Here is a 21,804-nt window from a genome sequence, read left to right on the forward strand (position 1 = left end):
AGATCCCTCTGAGGTGAATGGTTTACTCTTCTGTGACAATATTCTGTGGCTGGTGGACTTGGCTCCCTTGCACACATTAGGGGCAAGACCTTAATGGTCTGGGTCTTTGGTTGCAAAAATCATCCTCTGGTGCAGAATGCTCATTTGAAAGTAAATAAATGAAAAGGCCTTTAACAGCAACCCGTCCTGTGGGCTTTCAGTTAAAGAACCTCTGCAGTATTCAGCTAAAACAGAGAACGGGCTAGAAAACCCTCTGAGGGTTGGGTTGGGTGAGCTGATCAATGTATCTTTACTGCCATCAGTCAGCTCTCTCAGTTAATAAATCAAACCCTTGCCAGCTGAAGTATCTCATCAGAAATGTCAGTAGATAATGTACGAAGTTGTTCTATGAGGTTATTCTTTGTCAGAGGTTTGATGTATGTGCTTGGTGGGAACAAACTGATGACTGTGGACTTGTTAGGCACCGGAAGTCCCCTCTGGAGAGCCAGATCCATCCATTTTCCCATCTATGTCTCATTTCTGTACCCAGTTACGTGACTTCCCCTTGAAAACATTTCCTATGAATATTGTACATAAATATTTCCAAGAAATCAACAAACTATTGTTTGGCTTCTGTATTTTTTTTCTCTTTTGAGAGAGAGAGTTTCTTCATCAGGAAACATGACTGCTGTTGGTCTTTTCAGCAGGTCTGGTGGGGAGGTTATTGTTTCTGGGTTTGGGCTGTTTGTTTAGATGGTTGTTGGTTTTGTTGTTGTTGACTTTGCCCTCCATTGTTGGCAGTCTAGGGAAGTGGGTGGTTCTCTGTTTTGTTTTTGTTTAAAATTATTTATACAGGCAGGCTTTTGTGGGGATGAGATTTTCTCTGGGTTTTTGTATTTCTTTATAAGATTTACTGTATCTCAAGGCGTTTTTGGTTTTGTTCAGCTTTTGTTATCCCTGAATTCAGCTTGCCCATAGTATCTTCCAAGTGGCTTCTGTGGCTACCTGCTTCTGTAGCCTTTTATGGACAGACTGATGAACAACCTAAAGGCTTTTACCTTTTGTCCTGGACTGCCCACTGGTCAGGGTATATGGGGCTTCTGCCCAGATGTGTGCTGGGTTCACCCAGGGAACGCAGCTGACTTGTCCTCCTAGCAGGGCCAGGGGGTGGAGAAGGCCAGAAACTGCTCTAGACCACATGGGACCATACAGCAACTGTGATGGTGAAGCCACGTGTTTCTGCCCCAGTTGGTGCTGGAGGGCGCATGTAAGAGCATGTCTCATCCACTTTTGGATTTATTAACCCTTGCTTATCCTCCACCAATGCTTATTTTAAAAGGATATATAAAGAAAGAAGGCGAGGTAGTATCTCACAGAATCATGGAATCACCAAGGTTGGAACATCGTCCGTCAGACCATCCACCTATCATCAATATTTTCCCACTACGTATCTTCCCTTAGTAAAACATTTAAATGTTTCTTGAACATCTCCAGGGACAATGGCTGCACACCTCTTTGATCTTATAAGTGAAGGAGTAGGTCTCTGTTAGAGCTGGATGTATCCTCTGAGTTCATAGCTGGCCATGTGGCTGAGGTGGTGTGCAGTGCTATGGCTTTGGTATGTTGTGGCAGGACAACAGCTGCTGGCCTACAAGGCATTCATTTGCCCATGTTGAGGAAGAGCATGTTTGCCAAAAATCTCACCAAGCTGACAATAGAGTGGCTCAAGTGAAGGAATCATTTTGCAGAAGGGGCTGTTTGGAAGCCTGGTAGACTTCACAAGACCCTGCCAGCCCTGTCTGGCTGAGGACAGTCTTCGTTATAAGCAACTGGAGAAAGTCTTCAAGTCAGAGGTTGGTTCTTCCCAGAGATTTTAACACTCTGACTCCTCACAGCAGAACACAAGCAGTCCAGGAGGTTTCTGAAGGATGTCGGGCAACAACTTAGCCCAGGCTTGACACAGGTTGTGCAGGGAAGATGTGCAGCTGGATCTGCTTTCCCTTAACAATAACAGGCTGACTATGTGGTGGGCTACAGCAGCCTTACCTGAAATGACCAAGGAATAGTGGATTCAGGATTGGGAAACAGGTATTTCTTGAGAAACCTTGACTTCAACTATCCCAATACCCAGTGAGATGCATCTGTGAGTGCTGGGAGAGCTGGCTGCTTGTCACTGCAGGGCTGCACTTTGCTGTCTTTGAAAGCTCTTGGAAATAAGGGCATGAGCCTGACAACTGGAAGAAGGTGAATGTTGCACCTACCTCCAAGAAGATTAGGAAGAACAGTTCAGGAAGCTACTTAGGTGGTCAGGCTCACTTTGCTGCTTGAGAGAATCATGGAGCAAGACCTCTTGGAGCACGTTTTTGGGCACTGGAAAGAGAAAGCAGTGGCTAGGAAGAGACAGCATGGATATGTGAAGGGTAGATTATGCTTGACCAACCTGAGGTAAAATGAATAAATGTGTGGACGAGGGAAAGCAGTGGATATCACTTACCTTGGCTTTAGCCAGGCCCTCTGTGCAGGCTTCTCGTGGCTTTCTTGTGTCCAAGTTGGGATGTTGAGAGCTGGATGGGTGGCCTCCTAGATGTGTGGAAGAACTGGCTGGGACACGTGGCACGAAGCATGGTGGTTAATGGCTTGTGCTCTACCCAAAGGCTGGGTACTTGTGGAATGACTCAGGGAACCCTCCTGGGACCCCTCCTGTTTTGGGAGTGTGGTTGGCTAGAGAACTCCTGAGGTCTGTTCTGACCTGAATAATTATGTTGTCCAAACAAACTGATGTCAACTGGATGTCAGCGTCAGGAGGAGACAGTGCCCACATCCCATTATAGACAGCTATTTTTGCCTAGAGGTCTAGTCATTTTTCTGTTGAAATGATGAAGGACAGACAGATTCTGTAGCCACCTCTTTCTCTGAGAGGAGGACTGTGGTGATAGAAGATGCACTGCTTGCGTGTTTCTGTAGTAGCATCCTTGACCCTAAAATAAATTTGGTGCACATAAATAATGTACAAATTTCTTAGCCCCTTTTCACTAAGCTGTAAGAGCAGAGTTTTCCAGCCATACCTAGGAGTTTTATTGCTGCTCTAAAGCATTCCTTCAAATTGGTTTCTTCCTTTTTTCATTTTTTTTTTCCAGTTTGCACTAGAGACCTCCATTATAATAATCCATTTTAAAATAAAGTTTATGACTAGTTGGAAAACAATGGTGATAACTTGAGTTTTTTCTGGAATTTTAGTTGAACAAAAATGAAATTTAGGAGATACAGTAGTAGGGTGTTGTGGAGTCACTGTCCCTGGAAGTTTTTTTTTAAAAAAAAAAAAACAAAACAAAACACAAGAACATTTAGATGTTGTGTTGAGGGACATGGTTTAGTGGGGAAATATTGGTGGTGGGTGGATGGTTGGACTGAATGAGCTTGGAGGTCTTTTCCAACCTTGGTGATTCTGTGATGATTCTACAAGTTCTCCTGCTAGGTGGATATTGAGTTTCCCAACAGTTCTGTAAATGTGGGCTCCTAAAGTCAATATTGTGACCAATCACAGGAGTCTTCTGGGCGTTGAAGGAAATTTTTTTTCTTAAGCAGTGATATCTTAGTTGATAAAAACACTCTAATCCATTTTTACCTGCCATAAAATGGATAAATGTGATGCAGTGTTGTCTTCGGGGCTTAGAAGCTCAAGGTTTTGCTTTTATTCTTTATAACTTTAAACTCATTTAGACTTGTCATTGATGGTTTTCCTTCTGCCTGCTTCAGTTAAGACATTTGAAGGCTGGAATAGTGGTGGTTGATGCCTCCATTTGGATTCTCTATGCTGTCAGAGGGGAAAATTTAAACCTCAACACCTAACTCAGTTTTTTTTGTCTTAGTGAAGCCTTCCTCGCTTCCAGCTCTCTGAGAGACAGTGAAGCTTTATTTAATGAGAACCTACTGAAGCCAGCCACTGAAGGACACTGCAAAGTATCTATGCTCGGTTTTCATCTTTATTTTCATGACTGAAATCTTTTTGTTTTTAAATAGGAAAAATGAAGGATTGCTCTTTCATTCACATCCTTCTGGACTGAGTCTTTCATCATTGTATGTAGCAGTTCTTAATGACCAATGCATTTTCACTGCATTGCGTTTTTATTGGCATCTGTGATATGGGATGGCACGAGGGGATTACTGACCTAGCTCTTCCTTAAGTGACTTACACCAAAGCCAAAAACAGGACTGATGCACCACTGCCTTAAATACTGAGAGGTGGGTCGGTACCATCGTGGGTCAGAAGGGCACACCTTTCTGGGACACCTGAGCTTCCCCACTTGCAAGCAGAGCCAGGTCTACTTTGAGGAACAGGATGGGATGGACCTTGGTGCCCCTAATCTGGATGAAGGATTGCAATGAGCAGCTTAGCTCTGCAATGTGAGGCAACAAAAGCCATTTTGGTGGCCAGCCTTTTTTCTAGGGAGGCCTTGCTTGCCCGCGGCTGGCTGTGATGGATGTGGAAACTCGGGGTCTTTGGCAGCCAAAGAAGCTGCTCAGTAGCACCACAGCACTGACAGTTGCCTGTGAAATTCAGCACTAGCAGCTTCCCTTTGCTTCTAAGAAAGAAGAAAATGTTGGGAGTGATGCTGGAGAGCAGAAGTGAGGCACCGTTGTGTTGAACCTGTTTTGTTTTTTTTTTTTTCATGCTGTATGCAGATGTTGAGAAGGCTTTGCATGAAACCCAGTACATTGCAACATGTTATAAATACATGTTCTTGCATATAAACATAATAAATCCAAATACAAGGCCAGTATGACTTGGAAGAGTCCCCAGAACTTGGGCCAAAGTGAGTATGAAGACAAATTTATGGAGGATTGAAAACAAGTGTGACCCCAAGCTCATCCGAGTGATGACCTTGAGCTCTGTTCCTTCCTTGCAGGCTGGGTTCTTTCCCACACCTGCACTGAGATCTCTCAGCTGGGAAGAGATGTTGGCTCTTCAGTTCTCTGGAATTTATCAAACCAGTTTTTTTTCTGTTTAAAAGACTTAAAAGTGAGCAGGCAGTTACTTCAACACCGTCACAAAAAGATGTAGAAGTATTGTAAGCTTGCATGGCTTTTCCCAGCACTGTGAGCTGCAGCTGGAGGACTTGGAAAAGTTTATGCAAAAGTGTAGAAATCAGAACTGTTTTATACAGCTGTGAAGGTTCTTCTTGAAGGTGAAGCCAAGTGATTTTTCTCACTTTATCTGAAATATTTGTATTGACTGGAGCTGCTCTGTTGAAAACCAGGAATCAGGCACCGTCTTGGCCAAACCTGATGGATCCAGCTGTGTGTCTGCAAAAACTCACTCCTCAGACATGGGGGAGCTCTGCAGTTTCTCTGGCTACACTTGAGCTGCTCAGTGAGACAGGACAAGGCTTCGTGGGCAGTCCTGAAGACAAGTGGTCTTGTGCACACCCTGTCCTTGCACTCTTTCCTGCCTTTCTTGCCCAAAACAGTGAGACTTTGTTCCTATTGCCTTCTGGAGTTAGCCCAGGGCTTGTGCTCTCCCAATAAGCAGATACTGCTTGACAGAACATCAGCTGGTGTCTGCTGAAACTTCACCGAGGAGCTCAGTAACACCACACAGCCCCTGCAGTGGCCATATTTCATCAGGGCTATTTGGTCTGCTATGGACTGGGAGGCTTCTGGAGTTGCAGTGTCCCCAAAGTTGTTTTGAACTTTAAGGCACCTCACTGCATACAAACACTTTTAAAATGACCTCCCCGGTCCTGGTGCCTTCAGCTTTACCCCGGTTTTCAATGTTGGCACCAGTGGCTGCCCTACTGTTTGCCCACCTCTGCCTCTGTGCTGTGCTCTTCTAAATGATCTTTTGAAGAAGCAAATGCAGAGGTCACTGTGAAGTGTACATTTCCATCAGGGCTTCCAATGCTGTGCTTTGGGAGACAGCTGCTACTTCTGTACCAGTCTGTGTCCTGAGATGCAGCCACTTGGGATGGACAGAAATAACAGCAAAGGAACAAATCAAGCCCTTGTGATCATCACCTAGATGGGCAGGTATCTCGTTCATCGTGTCCACAGCACAAAACTGAAGCGCTTTGGAAACTGAGTGCATTTCCTCCATGCTCTCCATTATTTTTGACATATACTGTGGTGTTTCTGACATGTTCTTATACAAACCAGAGGCTTGAGGCAGAAAAGCAGCAGCAGCAGCAGGAAGCCTTTGTCCTGGGGAGTGCTTACCTTTCAGGGATCAAAGCTCAGTGCAGAGCATGAAGGTGCCCAGACTTGGTAATTGCAGTAAGCAATTACACTGGGCACAGGCCAGGAGCTTGCAGTCCTGTCAAGTTGCTCCCCCTCCGTGTTTGTCTTGAAAAGGACTAAAGAATTCATCCTGTCAGACTTGTGTCTAGACACTTTGTTTTCTTTTGCATCAGTAGTTGTGCACTCAGCTGCTTTCTAACAGTAGTATTCAATGCATGGACGTGTGTAACAGCCTGGTGGTTGCATGAATAGGAACTGGACAGCCCGCATCCTTCTTCAGCTGGCCAAATCCTGCATGAATCTCATTTAGCCCCACGTCATGCAATTCTGGTCTCTGAGGGAGGAGGAAAACAAGCAACAAATTAAGATGTTTAAAAGAGATTGGGCACCAGAGTGCAGTTGGCTCCTCAGCTATTTCAGTGTACCCATCCCTTGCGCTGCGGGTAAATGCATGCTGACTCAACCTTCTGAGCAGCCCATGTGTCCGTGTCTGTTACCATCACATCTTAACTTCTCCTGTAGTGTCTTTTTGTCCCTTGGTGAGACACGGATCCTTGGGGCATGAAGCTTGTTTTCTCTGGGGCTGCAGTCCTATTCATTTGTTGGCCTGGCTGTAACACAAATGGATAAAATAAGCAATTCACCCAGAAGAGTTTAATTACTCCAAACACCCTCTTCATTGCTCTCAGAGGTATTTTAGCTTCCATGGCTTGTGCTGGATGAGGTTATGGCTCAGGGGTACAGCTCTAGCAGCAGATTCTGTGTAGGGCAGAGGCAAGGCAGGCTGCTAGCGCTCTCTGCTCTGTAGCTGCATGTCTTTTAGGGTTTGGAGGGTGCAGTGTAGACATGGGAAGGCAGTAACCCCACATGCTCCCATCCTTATTTCTCCTCATAGGGTGGCCAGTCTTTAAAAACAAATGTAGGAGGCAGGCCCCCCAGGCTGGGCCGTGCCGTGTGACCCTGTACGTGGGTAACAGCCCCGTGGACCGGCTGAGGAGCTGGGAATTGACTGGTTCCCAGGGCTGCAGCCTGGGGGTGATGGCAGCAGCATAGCCTGGAGCCTGAGCAAGCCCCACAGCAGCACTCTGACTCATCTTGCAGGCACGTCGGGATGGACCCAGTTAAACCAGGACATCTGGGCAAGTCTGACTCCTCTGCTCACACAGCACTGGAGCCCTGTCCCTTGCTAGAAGTTCCTAGGGAATGCACTCTGTGCCTTGAAGGAATTCTTATGAGTTCTTGTTTAAAAGCTTAGAAGGACTGTACGTATCTCCCGTTGTCACATTCTCTAGGGGGTTGTGCTGTAATAGGTGTTGAGATGCACATGATAGTTTGGAATACTTAGAAAGAACTGAATTCTTATTCAGAGCAGTGTCTTTCTGTGCGTCATCAGATCAGCAAGCATGAGGAGGCAGCACCATCCGAGACATGACAGCTGTCTGGAAGCGAGGGCCCAATTCTTGGCACTGCTGCCCTTCTGCATTTTGATAGCAGCCTCCTGAGTCTCTCTTTCATAGAATGACAGAATATTTTGAGTTGGAAGAGACTCTGAAAGGCTCTCTAGTCCGCCTCTCCTGCACTGAATAGGGACACTCACAGCTCCATCAGGTACTCAGAGCCCCATCCAGCCTGACCTTGAATGCTGGCTCTCTGGGCTGTGAGGGCACATTGTTGGCTTTTGTCCGGCTGCCATCCACCAGTACTCCCGTGTCCTTTTCATCAGGGCTGTGCTCTATCTTTACATCCCCCAACTTGTACTGATAGCAAGGGTTGCCACCATCCAGGTACAAGACCTTGCACTTGGTGCTGTTGAACCCCATGAGGTTCTCCTAGGCTCACTGCTCAGCCTGCCTAGGTCTCTCTGAACAGCATCCCATTCCTTGATGTGCTGGCTGCACCACATAGCTTGGTGTCATCCACAAACTTGCTGAGGGCACAATCAATCCCACTATCGGTGTCACTGGTCAAGATGTTAAAGAGCCCTAGTCCCAGTACTGACCTGTGAGAGAGACCCTGATCTCCATCTGGACATGGAGCCATTGACCATCACTCTCTGGATCCAATCTCACAACCAGTTCCTTGTCCACTGAACACTCCACCTATCAAAGCCATATCTTTACAATTTGGAGAGAAGGATGTTGTTGGTAACGTGAAGTAATGTGGTTTCTCATGGTAATGTGAAAGGCCTTACTGGAGTCTGGATGGATGATATCATTGGCACTTCCCTTGTCCATTGATGCAGTGACACCATCATAGAAGGTTGCAGGTTGGTCAAGCAGGATTTGCTGCTGGTGCAGCCATGCCAGTTCTCCCATGTTACATCACCTCCCTCTCTTCCGTGTGCTTTAGCATAGATTCCTGGAGGATCTGCTTTACTATCTTTGCCAGCTCAGAATTGAGACTGACAGGTCAGTTATTCCTTGGGTCATCCTTTCTACCCTTCTTGAAAAAGGGTGTGACATCACCTTTTATCCAGTAACCAGGGAGCCCTGCTCTGGAAGCCCATGGTATTGTGTAGCTGGGCCAGTCTGTTTGCTTGCCACGCTGCTGAGAGCTGAGGAGGGTGTTGCTCAGGTTCCTGTTCTCACACACTCTGTGGCACAACTTGCTTCAAATGCATTTGCAGTTTTTTTCCCCCTCATTTTTCACAATTCGCCTGCTCTGTGTTCATCTCTTCCAGGCCTTTAGCTGAAAGCACAGCAACATCTCCTGGAACTGGATGGCTATTGCAAGCTCAGCTGTCAAAGTGTCGTCCTTAAATCCCAAGTGGAGATATTCACTCAGTCCCAGAAACTCCATCTTGGCTCCCATTGTGCCAGGTATTGAGGGTGGCATGGGGTAATGTCTGTCCAGCCCATCGCCTCCCCTTTTAGGGGAGGTTCAGGCTGAATATTAGAAAAAGTTTTCCTGCAAGAGGTGAGGCACTGGCACAGGCTGCCTAGGAAGGTGGTAGGGTCACCATCCCTGGAGGTAGAGATGTGACACTGAAGGACGTGGTCAGTGGGCATGGTGGGTTGGGGTTGGACTTGGTGATTTTAGATGTCTTCTCCAGCCTTAATGATTCTATGATTCTTCATTTTAATGAGGTTGAGGAAGGAACCAGCTATCAGAAATTGCCTTTCAGTTATTCAGGTGTTGCTTAGAAGTTGTATCCAGCAATGCAGGTCATTGTGTCACACCAGTGCTCATTGCTTGGAGGGAAACCAGGGAGAGACAGATGGAGAACAGGACTGACACCACACCAAAAGGTGTCTCTACACTGAAGGAGGTAGGAGGGATCCACCTCACAAGCAAGCAAAAGAACTGCCAAATATCTGAATTTAATTACTAAGGACTGGTCTCCTGTGAAGGGAAGCTACTGAGACTATGGGCATCTGTGAGAGTTGAGCAAGAAGCTGCTGAAAGAGGTTCTCTGCTCAGACATAAAGCAAGCAATTGTCTTCGTCCACCTTATATGTAAGACCAGATACAGCTGGAGAAAAAGACAAATGCAAAAGAGTGAAAATTGAGTGCTCCAAGGCCTCTCATAAGAGACAGCAGCAGCGAGGTTGAACAGCACTGTCTTGTAACTGCATCATCACTGACACCTGTGTCTGTGGGACAACACCTCCGTGCACAGAAGCTCTTGGAGCACAGCTGAGTTGGACTGCAGCCCAAGCCCAGGCTCCCTCCCTTCTCCTGGAAGGGACCTGTTGCCCACATAGCTTAGAGGAAACTGGAAGTCCAGGTTTGTTGTATGAGACCACATTCGGGTGAGAGTAGTGAGGCACTTTGAGGTGGGCTCTGGCTTAGGGAGGAGGATTTTTGCACTTGCGTAGAGTATCTCTTGTTTGGCAACATCTCATATTGGCATGGAGAATGACACTTTTTCCTTGGCAGTGCTTGATGCAAGCTATGGGCTTTATTTATTATTTGTTTGTTTATTTACCTCCTGGTATGGCTTCACCCATCATACACCATTCACTGGTGCATTCAGGTGCAGAAAATGGCCATTTAGGTACAGTTTTGTGGTGCAATGTGACCAACCCATGGCAGAGAGGGCAGACAGCATTCAACTTTTTTTTTTTTTTGTGAGCTGATGACAAAGCTGATGTTTGGGCTGCCATGGCTGGACGATGAGATTCGTCACGCTGTGGGTGAGAAAAGAGAATTTATTCCTGTGTGATGTCTGAAGGATGGGGGGAAAGCTTATTGCTTTCCTGCAGTCTTCTCCTTTTTTCCTCCCACAAATAGAGCAATGAAAACATAAATGCTGTTAGTGGAAGCTTTAGTTTTGCTTTTCTGCTGAAATTCCAGGAGAGACGTGCCACCAGCAAGGCATTGATGAGGCACAGGTTGGGCAGCTCAGAGTTCCTCAACCAAGATTTTGCAGCTCCAAGCTCTTTACTGCTTCTATGCCCTGTTCAGGGAAAGGAAGGGCTCTGCATTATTTAAACCTAGCCGTGCTTTTTCAGAGAGACACATCTTTCCCTTGTTCTAACGATTAACCAAGGGGATCACGTTGCAGAAGAACATAAGAGCCGGGATGGGGAGAAGGAGTGTGGATGTGAATGCAGATTTCTTGTCTGGTGCAACACAAAGACTGCTTGTACTACAGCGCGCCCTGCAGCATTATCTGCCAAAGGTTTTGTTTAATTTCAGCTGCTGTCCTTGTTACATCTCGACTGGCTAATTAGTATTTTAGGTGCTCCTAGAACACTTGGACGTATTCCTGCGACTTTCACACACATCTCTGTTGCTGTTCCTTCCTCCTGCCCTGCGTGATCACGGCAGTAACATCATTTCTGCTTGCTGATGGGCTGAAATCTTTCAAACAGGAGGAAAACTCAATCTCCTCTGCTCGTTCATGGGCATCGTCTCCTTCTGACACTGGCATCCATTTGACATCAGCTTTTTTAACAACAATCCAGGACAGAATGGACCTCGGACTTCTCTAGCCAGCCTTAATACAGGGACTGCTTGAACTGCTCCCACAAGCAGATGAACTTGGTGAACAGTGACAAAGAAGCAGTATCGAGCATTTATGCAAAGCACCCAACCCCATAACTTGTTTTACAGATCTTCAGCCACAAACCGTTTCCAGAAGTGACACTTCTCAAAGCACACGGTCACTCTGCTTGCTTTTTCCCACCTGATGTCTGGGAGGTTCTGCAAGCAGAAGGATAATACGTTTTTGTACCTGGATGTTTAGTACGCAGAGGCACTTCCCAAGCATTCTGTGAGAACAAAAAGCCCTTTTCCTGACTGTTTACAGATGACTTGCAAAGAATTAGCAAGAGGTTTGAGCATGGCTGAGCCGAACAGCTGCTGAGAATTCCAATCTGTGGTTGCAAGCCTGGCTCTTTCCACCAGCTCTGCTTTGAAAAATGCAGGAATGAGGCATGTCCCAAGCTAATGCTGTCCAGCAAGGGCACAGTAAAGAGGAAACCTTGTCTCATTTCCATTCCCTGCTCTTTGAAAGCTGATTCTTTAAGTGTTATCATTTCTGAATGCTTTTCAGTGTTTGGGTTCCAGCTGTGATCTCGTGGGCTGCAATGTGCTTTTTTTGAGCTGGAAGGAGGTTGCATGAACAGTGACATGAAGATGATTGCTTGCATCTGTGTGCTGTGTGCACTGGGATGTATCAGTCCCTGCAATGAATAATGCCCATACCTCTACCTTTTGATTTTTGCAGCGTTGGTTTTCCTTTATTGCATGTGTTCTGAAGGGCAAAGGCTGGCTTTCTAAATTTTCTAGGCTCTCCAATTGTATCTTCTGTAATCCTTAAGAACCGTGCTGAAGAACACAGGATCTTCCAAAGCCAGGTTAGCCCCAAATCCTTGTGTTGACATCCTTGTGTTGTCAGTGTCTTCATTGGGAAGGGCTGAAACAAAGTCACCAATAAGTGTCGTGCACATCCCCAGTCATCAGAGCTAATTGTTCTGTGCCACCAGGGAACTTTCTTACCAGAAACAGAGATATTAAATGACAGAAACATTGCACTTTGATACCAGCAGTGGGCTTTAGTAACCTTGTTTTACTTTTCCTTGCTTTTTAATGAATTGGACATCCCTAAAGTCCTATTCGGAGGCACTTTGGGACATTTCTTTCTTTGCAGGTGCAAAGCCCTGAGCCCTCAGGAGTACTTGGCTCTGACTTTACAGAAGGCAAACCAAGCAATCAAACGGTACGTGAAACCAAACCAAACAAAATCAAAGGAACAATGCACTTTTCTTATGGAGGTGTTTCTCCACAGCTGGTGTAGCATATGCAGAAGCCTGGAGTGGTGCTGCAAAGCTTTTACAGGGCTCATTAGAGCTGACCTACTTCTGTTATGTTTTCAACTTCTGGATAGAGGCATCTTCCAACTCCTGCTAACAGCAGCGTGGTAGAGATGTCTTCTCACTTCTGAAACATAGTTTTTTCTGCTCCAAGCTTCAGCTTTGCTGGAATGGCCAAGGTACCTTGAAGTAAGAGTGAACCTACGGTGACTGCTTTCTCTAATGCATATTTGCACATCAGCTCCAATGTAAAACAAATACCTTCCCTGCCAGATGTAAGATACCATTTAATTTTTCACTGTAGTTTGCTTTGGGCTGTGGGCAGAGTCTGTTGGGCTGCAGAAGGACAGAACCTTTGTCGTTTGTTGTGTTTCATCTGGGGACTGCTCTGTAATTCAGCACAAGCAAAAGGAGGATATCTGACCTGAAAACATCCTAGGCTTCCTGTCATTTTCTTGGAGCAAAACCAGTTTGTCCGACTGACTTCAGGGAGCCTGTGCTGCAGTGCACCTGACTTTGTGTCTGCTGCCTCCACCCTTTTAACCAGACTTCTTCAGGCAGATTTGCACGTACTGAGTATGTGATTTTGGAGCTGACAGAAGATGACAGGGCTAGGCTGAACTGAAACCTGTTCACATGGTTTAAGCTCATATCATCCATTCTTTGGATCAAAAATCTGATTGCCAAAGTGCATACTAATGAAATAATGGAGACCTAAGGGGAATTGGAAGCCAACAGTTTGACAGCAGAGGTCTGCTAGCCTGCTTTTCTGACAGTTTCCCTGTCAGACCTTGTTATATAGTCACTTCTACATCTGAGGGATGACAGAGTGGATTAGCACATCCAAGTTAGATGGCAATGAAAACAAACATCTTTTATCAGCTAAGCATCCCCTTCTGGAGCCATTCCTGTGCTGATGGCTGCAAGGGCCTTTCTGCTGCTTCCTCCTGTGAAAAGGATGACATCCAGTAATGGCATCCCAGAGCTGACAATGTACTTGCCAGTCTGAGCCCATGTCTTGGGACTGCTGTCTCTGCTGGGTGTCTGCTCATGACCCTGCAAATCACAAGCTGTACAACTGGAGATAAGGCTCTTGAGTTCCTGTATTCCCAACCATGAAGATGTGAAGAATAATGCACCACATTGCATTAATCAGCAAGGGACGTAAAGGCTACTGGAGCCAGAATGAAGATGATTTACTGGCCTGAATTGCCATAGGACTCATCCTGAGTTCCTTGCTAAGGCCTTGTTGCATTCACGCTCCTACCAATAGAAAGCAGGAGCACGAGGTGGCAAACACATTTACATTTGTTACCATGATGTTCCTCCTGCCCACTGCTGAGTCCTACGTTCCTGCTGCGACCCGAAGTCTGTTTGCAGATATGTGAGCTATGGCACAAGCCATTCCTTGCAGCCTGCTATGTATTCTGGCGCGTCCTTGCGTGCCAGCAGCCATCGAGGTGGGAATGTTGCCTTTGTTAACAGGACTGAGTTTGGTTCTTGGTTCTTGCGTCGAGGTCTCACTACCTGTGCCACTGCTGGTGCAGATATGCTGGTACTATGCTGGAAGAAGATTTTTCTAGACAGAAGTGACGTTATATACAAATTGCTGGTTAATTTGCTGCTTTCTTAACATCACTGATCTTACAGCTACATCCTTAAGCAGATGTGTGTGAATATGAACCACCCAGTAGTAAAATTACATCTCATTTGGATGCAGAGCACAGCTTCCTTACTGCCAGGCTTTCAAGCCTGGCAGGAGCTCCAGGGTTGCTCGTGCAGAAATAGCTGGTCTGCCTGAACAAGCTTATGAGTGTTGTGCTTCAGCATCTGAGGCAGAAGCCTCACAAAGGCATGTGCTGCATTTCTTATAGGCAGCACCAGCTCAGCTTGCTCAGATGCTCACACTGAGCCTATGGCAGGTCTGGGAACATGCTCCAAAAAGTGCCCAGGCCTCTAACAAGTAGACGTGTCTCTCTGAAGACACTGAGCATTTGGCACAGCTCAGTGGCTGCTCATCCTTCTCAGCTGCTTGCTCCTCCATCCTGGACTTGTGGCAGTTTGTAGTTTGGGGTTTTTCTTTGGATTCATACAGAGGTGTGGAGGAATCACAAGAAAGAAGCGTTGAGGCGGCAGAGCAAGGCAGAAAGACCAGCACGGAGCTCTGGGATAACCTGCTTTCCTTTCTTCTCCTTCCAGTTGTGCTCTCCTGGTGAGATGAAAGAGGGTACCCAGCAGTCTTTTCCCCGTTTGCTCTCAAGACAGAGGCTTCACCTTTCTGTCCACCAGCCAGGAAGACACTGGTCTTCAGGTCAGTGGGTTTTAATATCTCTTAAATCAGATCATCCTCCAAAGTGCAACCCCTCCCTGGAGCAAGCAGCCCTGGACAAATCCAAACACCCTTCAGCCAGGAAAGGTCTCAAGGCCAGGCCCACCCTTAGCCAAACAGCACCCATGTATTGAAGGTCTGGTTTGCTGCTAAGTGCTGCAAGGAAAACACCCGTCCCACCCCAACCCGTAGGATGGTGACCAGTCCTTGTGCAGGCATTGTGGTGAGCCGTGCTTGGGAAAGTTTCTGGGCAAAAAAAAAGTAAGGAAATTGGGTTAAACAGACCATCCTTTATACTTTTCAGGGGCTTGGCTAAATAAATACTTTTCTTCTGGTGAAAAAATTAGCTTTAACAGTAAAATCCTTCAGCCTTCACAAAACGTCCCCAGCTATTCAGGTTTGCTTATTAAAAGTCTGCTTTTATATAAATAACTCCTCCTTCATCAGTACCTGTGTGGTTTATGCACACCCACGCACAGATATGTGCATGAGTCTAGGTTTAGTTATTCCTAAAACTTAAACCAGTCCTTAAAACACACGATTATAGTCATAGAATCATCAAAGCTGGAGAAGACCTCCAAGATCATCCATTCCAACCACCCACCTGTCACCAATAATCCCCACTAAACCACATCCCTCAGTACAACATCTAAGTGGTTCTTGCACACTTCCAGGGATGGTGACTCCACCATCTCCCTGGGAAATTTGTTCACATTCCAGGATCCAAGTGGACCCAGTTGCCATGTCAGCAGATTAGTGCCTACAAAAGAGCCGCAAACACCGGGCAGAAATTCAGCATCCCGTCTCTCAGGCATGTGAGCTGAATCCTAAGGACTTTCATTTGTCCTTCATCCCACGTGGGAAAAGTCAGCCTGAGCCCATCTTCCTCAGGCTCTTAGATCTGGGAAGGCAGTGAGCGAGGCTCTGCCCTGCTGCAGGCTGTTTTGTGTGTGAGGGAGCGATACCACGCCGTGACAAATTGCAGAAACCATAGGAAATTTGTCGGGCTCTCTACTACTGGCTCAGCAGCATCAGAATTGCTTTCACTGTCTGGTAATTAGGCAAAACGTAGCCTTGTTTTCCTCCTTTGCAACCTCGTAGTGGCTGGTGCATCAAAGCAAGGGCACATTGCCTGGCACAAGGAGCTCTCACCCTCAAGCAGTTTCATATCCAGAGGGCTGGATTCAGCCGAGGGAAATCAGATCTGTAAAAAGTGTCCTGTTAGCTCCTTTATGGGTACAGTGGATCGTTGCAGTTGCAATTCTTGTGCAGGGTACATTTTGATATATCCGCAGAAGTTTTGGGAGGAGAAATCCTGATAGCAGAAGGTTGGGTAGAGGCTTCAAAAGTTGCCTTCAGAAGTTGACCTAACGCTGCTAATTGCCACGCCTGCTTTAACTAACATAGACTTCACCAGGAGCATCTACCCCAAGGGTAAGTCCTGAACGTAACTGTGGTGCTTGCTCCAGAGCTCTGTGTTCATGCAGAGAAAAGACTTCATAGCTGCCTATTTACTAAGATGGTACGGGAGGGACATCTGAAGAAACAGATGCAGGCTCTCTTCTCCAAAGAGAAAATGGGATGAAGAACAAAAATGACCTCAACGACTGTGGGAAAATCATAGGAACCTATCTTGGAGACAGAAAGGAGAAATATATACGCGTAGATAAGGGCTGTGTGCAAAAGTTGAGTACTGTTCTTTGGGGAATTTCAGTGCATCAAAGGAATGTGATATCAGACCTGGATTAACATCAGAAGAAAGGTTTTCTGAGGAAAAGAAGAAAGAGGGTGTGAGAGATTTATCTGGACAGAAGGTATGATGGACTCTCTGGTGTTAAATTTTGAGGTGCTTTCTGGCTTTTCCCTGCTTTGCTAACCAAGCTCAAATAAAGAGCGAACTCCTTCTGCTCGGATGTTTTTGAGTGCAGGAGAGATGGCTAGCAGGCTTTGTGGTGGGGCCAGGAAATGGGGCAATAATTTATTGAGTGTATGTGCTCAATTTTCTATTACAAGCATAGGTTGAAGCCTTTTCTTTCCTCATGGCAAAAGAAAACCCATTAAAGTCTGCCCACAGTCTGACATGCTGTGCTGTCCTGCTGAGAAGGACTAAGTTGAACCCAGAAGTGGGAGATTCAGATACTTTCCACAAGATGAAGGATCAGCTAAGCGTGCTGCAATGCTTGGTGTGTCAGGGCTGTATTAGGAACACACCACACGGGCACCAAATGGCCTTTGCATGAAAGAAAACACAGGAGAGTTCTTTCGTCGTAATTACTAACAGGGAAGAAATTGCCTTGCTAAAGGCAAAGTGCCTAATGATACCGCACCTCACTGGTTCAACCTGCACTGGAAGCAATAGCTAAGCCAAAACTCCGCATACCTTGAAGTAAACTTCTTTTTGAGGGGTTTAACCCAAGCTCAAGAGGCAAAGTGGCTCTTCCTGACCCATAGGCACTCCCAATGCTTCGAGATGTAACGTGGTTCTTCTCTTGAAGGCTCCAGAGTCGCTGAGGCATCACGCTGGCAAAGACCACCTCCTTACTACTATTATTTGGTCTCCTCAGAGACTAAGTGCGTGCATTAAGCAAAGCAAAGTTAGGTTGAATTCTGCTGCCTGGGCCTTGGGCTCGGCAATCACTGCGTATGGGATGGGGCCTTGGGTTCAGCAGTGTTGCCTCTCTCTGTGTTTGGCTACAAACAGGCAACCACCACCTGTCTTTTCATAGGGCTGCTTTTCTGCTAACACCTTCAAATCCTGATGAGCTTCTCAAGACCTTTCCAGCTCTGCTGGCCTCACGTTGGGCTGTCTGTGCCCAGCTCAGGTGGTGGCTGCTCCAGGATTTGCATGCAGTTTTGGTTAAGTATGATATTGCTTCTTCTCCAAAAATCCCCCATCTGCCCTAAGTCACCAACAGGTGTCCCAGCCAGGTACGTGCTCTTTGCTTTCCCCTTTCCCTCCACCAGCCTTGCCTCGGATCCAAGGGCAGGGAGACACAAGGCAGGTCCAGCGGCGAGCTGATCCGCATCTTTGCTGGGTTCCAGCCCCAAGCCTTGGCCTCAACTCTGCTGCCAATGTTAACAGTTCTGATACACACATCTCTATATCTCTGTGGAGAGATGGGGGTTTATTTGTTTGAGTATTTTTAGGTAACTTCCCACAGTTGGGCCCTCATCAGGATGCCTCAGTCTTTCCATTTTCCAAAAATCCCAACTTTTGCTCATTTTTCATTCTCCCTCCCCCCAGCCTCCTTCCCAGGCACTGAGTCATCATGGCTTATTATTAGCACTGGTGCTGAAGTTCTCTGTCATTTTTTCTCTTCCCAAAACAGCCAGCAATTTTTGACCCCACCTCTGCACTGTGGATGGCTTTCGGACATCCTTTGGATCCGCTGCCTTCCAGGTTAGTGATGGATCTTCCCTTTTCTTACCAAATTGTTAAAAATAGATAAGAAATCACAGTCCCTCATCCTTCAGCACTTTGATTCTTTGTTTTTCTGTCAAGTTACATTCCCTTTATTATTATTATTATTTTTTTTTTTTTGCACCTCCCATAAAATCTTTTTATTTTCTCAACTGCTTTTCTGCAGAAGGCACCACGTTTGTAAGAACAGCAAATGTTCCAAGCCTGTCTCAGCCTCTTCTCTTAGATGACAGTCGCATTCTTCTCCATTAAGTATGATGTTCTGTGGCAGGATTCAAGCTGGATTCTCCCTCTGGATGTCCATTCCAGCTTTCAGATGGTGACATACAAAGGTAAAGGCATTCCCAGAGCTCTGTGCACGAGGATGGCAGCTGGGAGGACCCACCACTTCGCTGTCACAACTGGTAGGATTTTGTGCTGTGTCATTCCTGGCAATATTTGATTGTGGGGAAACACTCTTCATGGTGATGTACGTAGGTTGCTCCGAAAGTAATGCCTTCTATTTATTCCCGTGGAAACTACAACAGATACAAAGAGTGCAGCTACAAAACACTTTTTTAACGCAGCCATCACATTAGCCATGCGTTTTTGCCAGTGATGGACAAAAGCCTGCGTGCCACTCTTGTAAATATCTGTACCTGTGGAGGTGACCCACTGTTTCACAGCTGGGAATATGCTGCCCACAAAGTCCATCTTTCGTTGTCCTGAACAGGTGGAAGTCAGGAGAAGCCAAATTTGGAATGTACAACGTGCTGTGCTAGCACAACCCAGCCAGGATTGGATGGGGCCTGGCGTTACAGAGCTGCAAGAGACAGGTCGTCCTCTTCTCTGGCCGTACTGTCGGTCAGGCATCATTTTAGTCAGCGCCGTGATGTAGCAGTCAGGGTTGAGGCAGGTGGAAGGGCTCTGGCAGAGCACCCAGCGGAGGAGGGCAGCCGCTCCGCAGTCCGCAGCGCCCTCTGCTGGAACGTGTGCGTGCTGTCAGCTGGAGCCACGGCTGGAAGTCCTGCGGCGCCCTTTGGAGGAGCAGGGAGGGATCCTGATGTTGGAAATACCGAAATAATTTTTGTCAGGATGGCACCTCTGATAAAAGCAGATTTTATTCGCGATTGCAATGCACCTATGGACACAACGCGACGGTCTTTATACCCTGTTTTCTCCCTCTTGCCTCCCTCCCCCATCCCGTTTCCCCACTGGCTGAGTACTCCAGGTTCACAATCTTATCAGAAGGTTTACATTTGTTAATTAATTGTTAATTGCTTTGTTATCTGGTGTCAGTCCTGTCGTCTCCAAGATGTCTCAACACTCTTCTTGTTCATATTGATATGGTGATTTTGTTCGGAGTCCTTGGTAAACAAAGTACGGAGGGGAGGGGAGGTGCCCGATCTTCCTCAATACCTTCTTCGGGCACTTCGTGAGGCGTGCAACGAATGGTCGTTTTAATTTGCGCAGGATACTCTTGCAATATGTGTGACGTGTCTTTTCAATGCTGGCTTACTAGCTTGTATATACGTTTTTAATTATTTAACTTCTCCTTTAATTCTCTATTACTCAGGTCCTGTCTATCCAGCACCAGAAGCTAGTAGTTAAAGATATTTATCACATCTAGCTTGCCTTTTTACTGATGGCCCAGAAGTTTCTTTCAGATGGCTGCACAGACAGTCTTTGTGCTTATAATTTACTCCATCTACCTAATCTCTACGGATATATAGATATAGATATATACATACAAACAAATTACTTTACTTATATACTGAGGATGTGTTGTTGAGAAGATTCATCTAGGGGATTAGCAATGAAAACTTATCAGAGAACCCCAATAAAATAGAAAGGCCCCTGAAAAGAACCATTAGTTCTAATAAAGGACCCAAAAGGTAGCAGAGGCAGAAATTAACAAAATTCTTACTTTGTTCTGATGCAGGAACAACATTCAATTCCCACCCCAAAAAGAGCCGCTCGGTTTTGGCAGAGGGAGTCTGGGGGATTGCTGGAGCTGGATGCAAAGGAGGATCGATGAGATGAAAGGGCATCAGTGAGGTGCAGAGGTAACAGCACACAGCTGGTCATGGGCTCGTTAACCTGCCCGAGCAAATGGGCTGTTGGTAAGGCAGAAGGCAGCGGCCAGGTCCTTGTGCTCACAGAGCAACCAAAGGGACAGAGAGCATCCAGAAACTATGTAAAGAAAATGGAAAAGAGATTACCCCATGGGATGGTCTGAAAAACGGGGTGCAGCTGCTTTGGAGGAGTCAGGAAAGCCCAGTTGCTCACAGTTACCTTCATTTCTGCATAAAGAGGCTGGAAGAGGGAGAGAGGCTTGGTAGATGCTTTGCTGGGGGGCAGCTGGGGCTGCAGGGATGGCTACAAACCCGGGATGCACCAAATTCCTCACTGTCCTGAAGTTCAGGCCTGCTGAGCTGCAGCATAGCAGAGAGAAAGCTCCCAAATGGAGTATTGGTATATACAGGTACAATATATATACAGTTCTTAGCTGTATATGTACAGTATACAGCTCTTAGCAGAAGGGATGGGGAGGACTGAAGACTTCAGTGCAGCCACTTCAGCCCTGCAAGAAGTTATTTAGAAGATGGCAAAGTAGAACCTGTGCAACCTGCTGGGCTGGGGGACTGAATTTACAAAGGTGTCACAGCCGGATGTCACAGGTAACACCTCTGCAGCTGGATAGTCACAGGACAAGGGAGAATGGTCTCAAACTGAGACAGGAGAGGTTTAGGCTAGAAGTTTTTTACACAGAGGGTGGTGAGGCGCTGGAACAGGTTGCCCAAGGAGGCTGTGGATGCCCCATCCCTGCAGGCATTCAAGGCCAGGCTGGATGTGGCTCCGGGCAGCCTGGTCTGCTGGTTGGCGACCCTGCACATAGCTGGGGGTTGGAATTGGATGAGCATTGTGGTTCTTTCAACCAGTTTTTCTATGATTCTGTGTCTTGCAAATGTTTAATGCAGAGCTTGAGTACTTCAGGCATAGCACCAAGATCCTGTGGATTTAGGAATCTTAATGTGCTGCTGCTCAGATAAGATGGGCTTCCAAAGGAAGTCTCTCCCCATCTTTATTCAGTGCTCAGGATGCCAGAGGCTCGGCTCTGTGTGCTCACTGCTGGGCACAGAGAAGCAATACCACTTCAATGGGATGTAAAGGAGCAGCAGTGCGGCTCTGAACTTGTCTAACATCCCCCTGTTTGCATAGTAATGCCTATGGGAGAAAGGGTGCACTGATAGTATTTCTTCTTTTTTTCCCTTGTGAAACACAGAGCCACCAGGAAGAAGGCCCACGTAAGCACTGCTCACTGGGATGCATAGAGAGATCAAAGCTTCCAGACACTGATCCTCCACCTCATCTCCTGAAGACAGAGTAAGCAGTTTGCAGCATATAGAAAACATATGCTCCTTTTTGGTACTTAAAAGTGATAAAATGAAGGAAGAAAAGCCAAGCTAGCATCAGCCACGCAGCAAATACATGTCAGTGTTTTCTAGAAAAGAAAGTGCATGCTAAAGGGCTTTTGAGGTTAAGCATGTGTTGCTTAAATTCTGCAAGGTGTAGCATTTGCCAGTGTTTTCTTCACACAA

Source organism: Meleagris gallopavo, chromosome 10 (genome assembly GCF_905368555.1).
Source record: "Meleagris gallopavo chromosome 10, MGAL_WU_HG_1.1, whole genome shotgun sequence".
Classification (NCBI taxonomy): domain Eukaryota; kingdom Metazoa; phylum Chordata; class Aves; order Galliformes; family Phasianidae; genus Meleagris; species Meleagris gallopavo.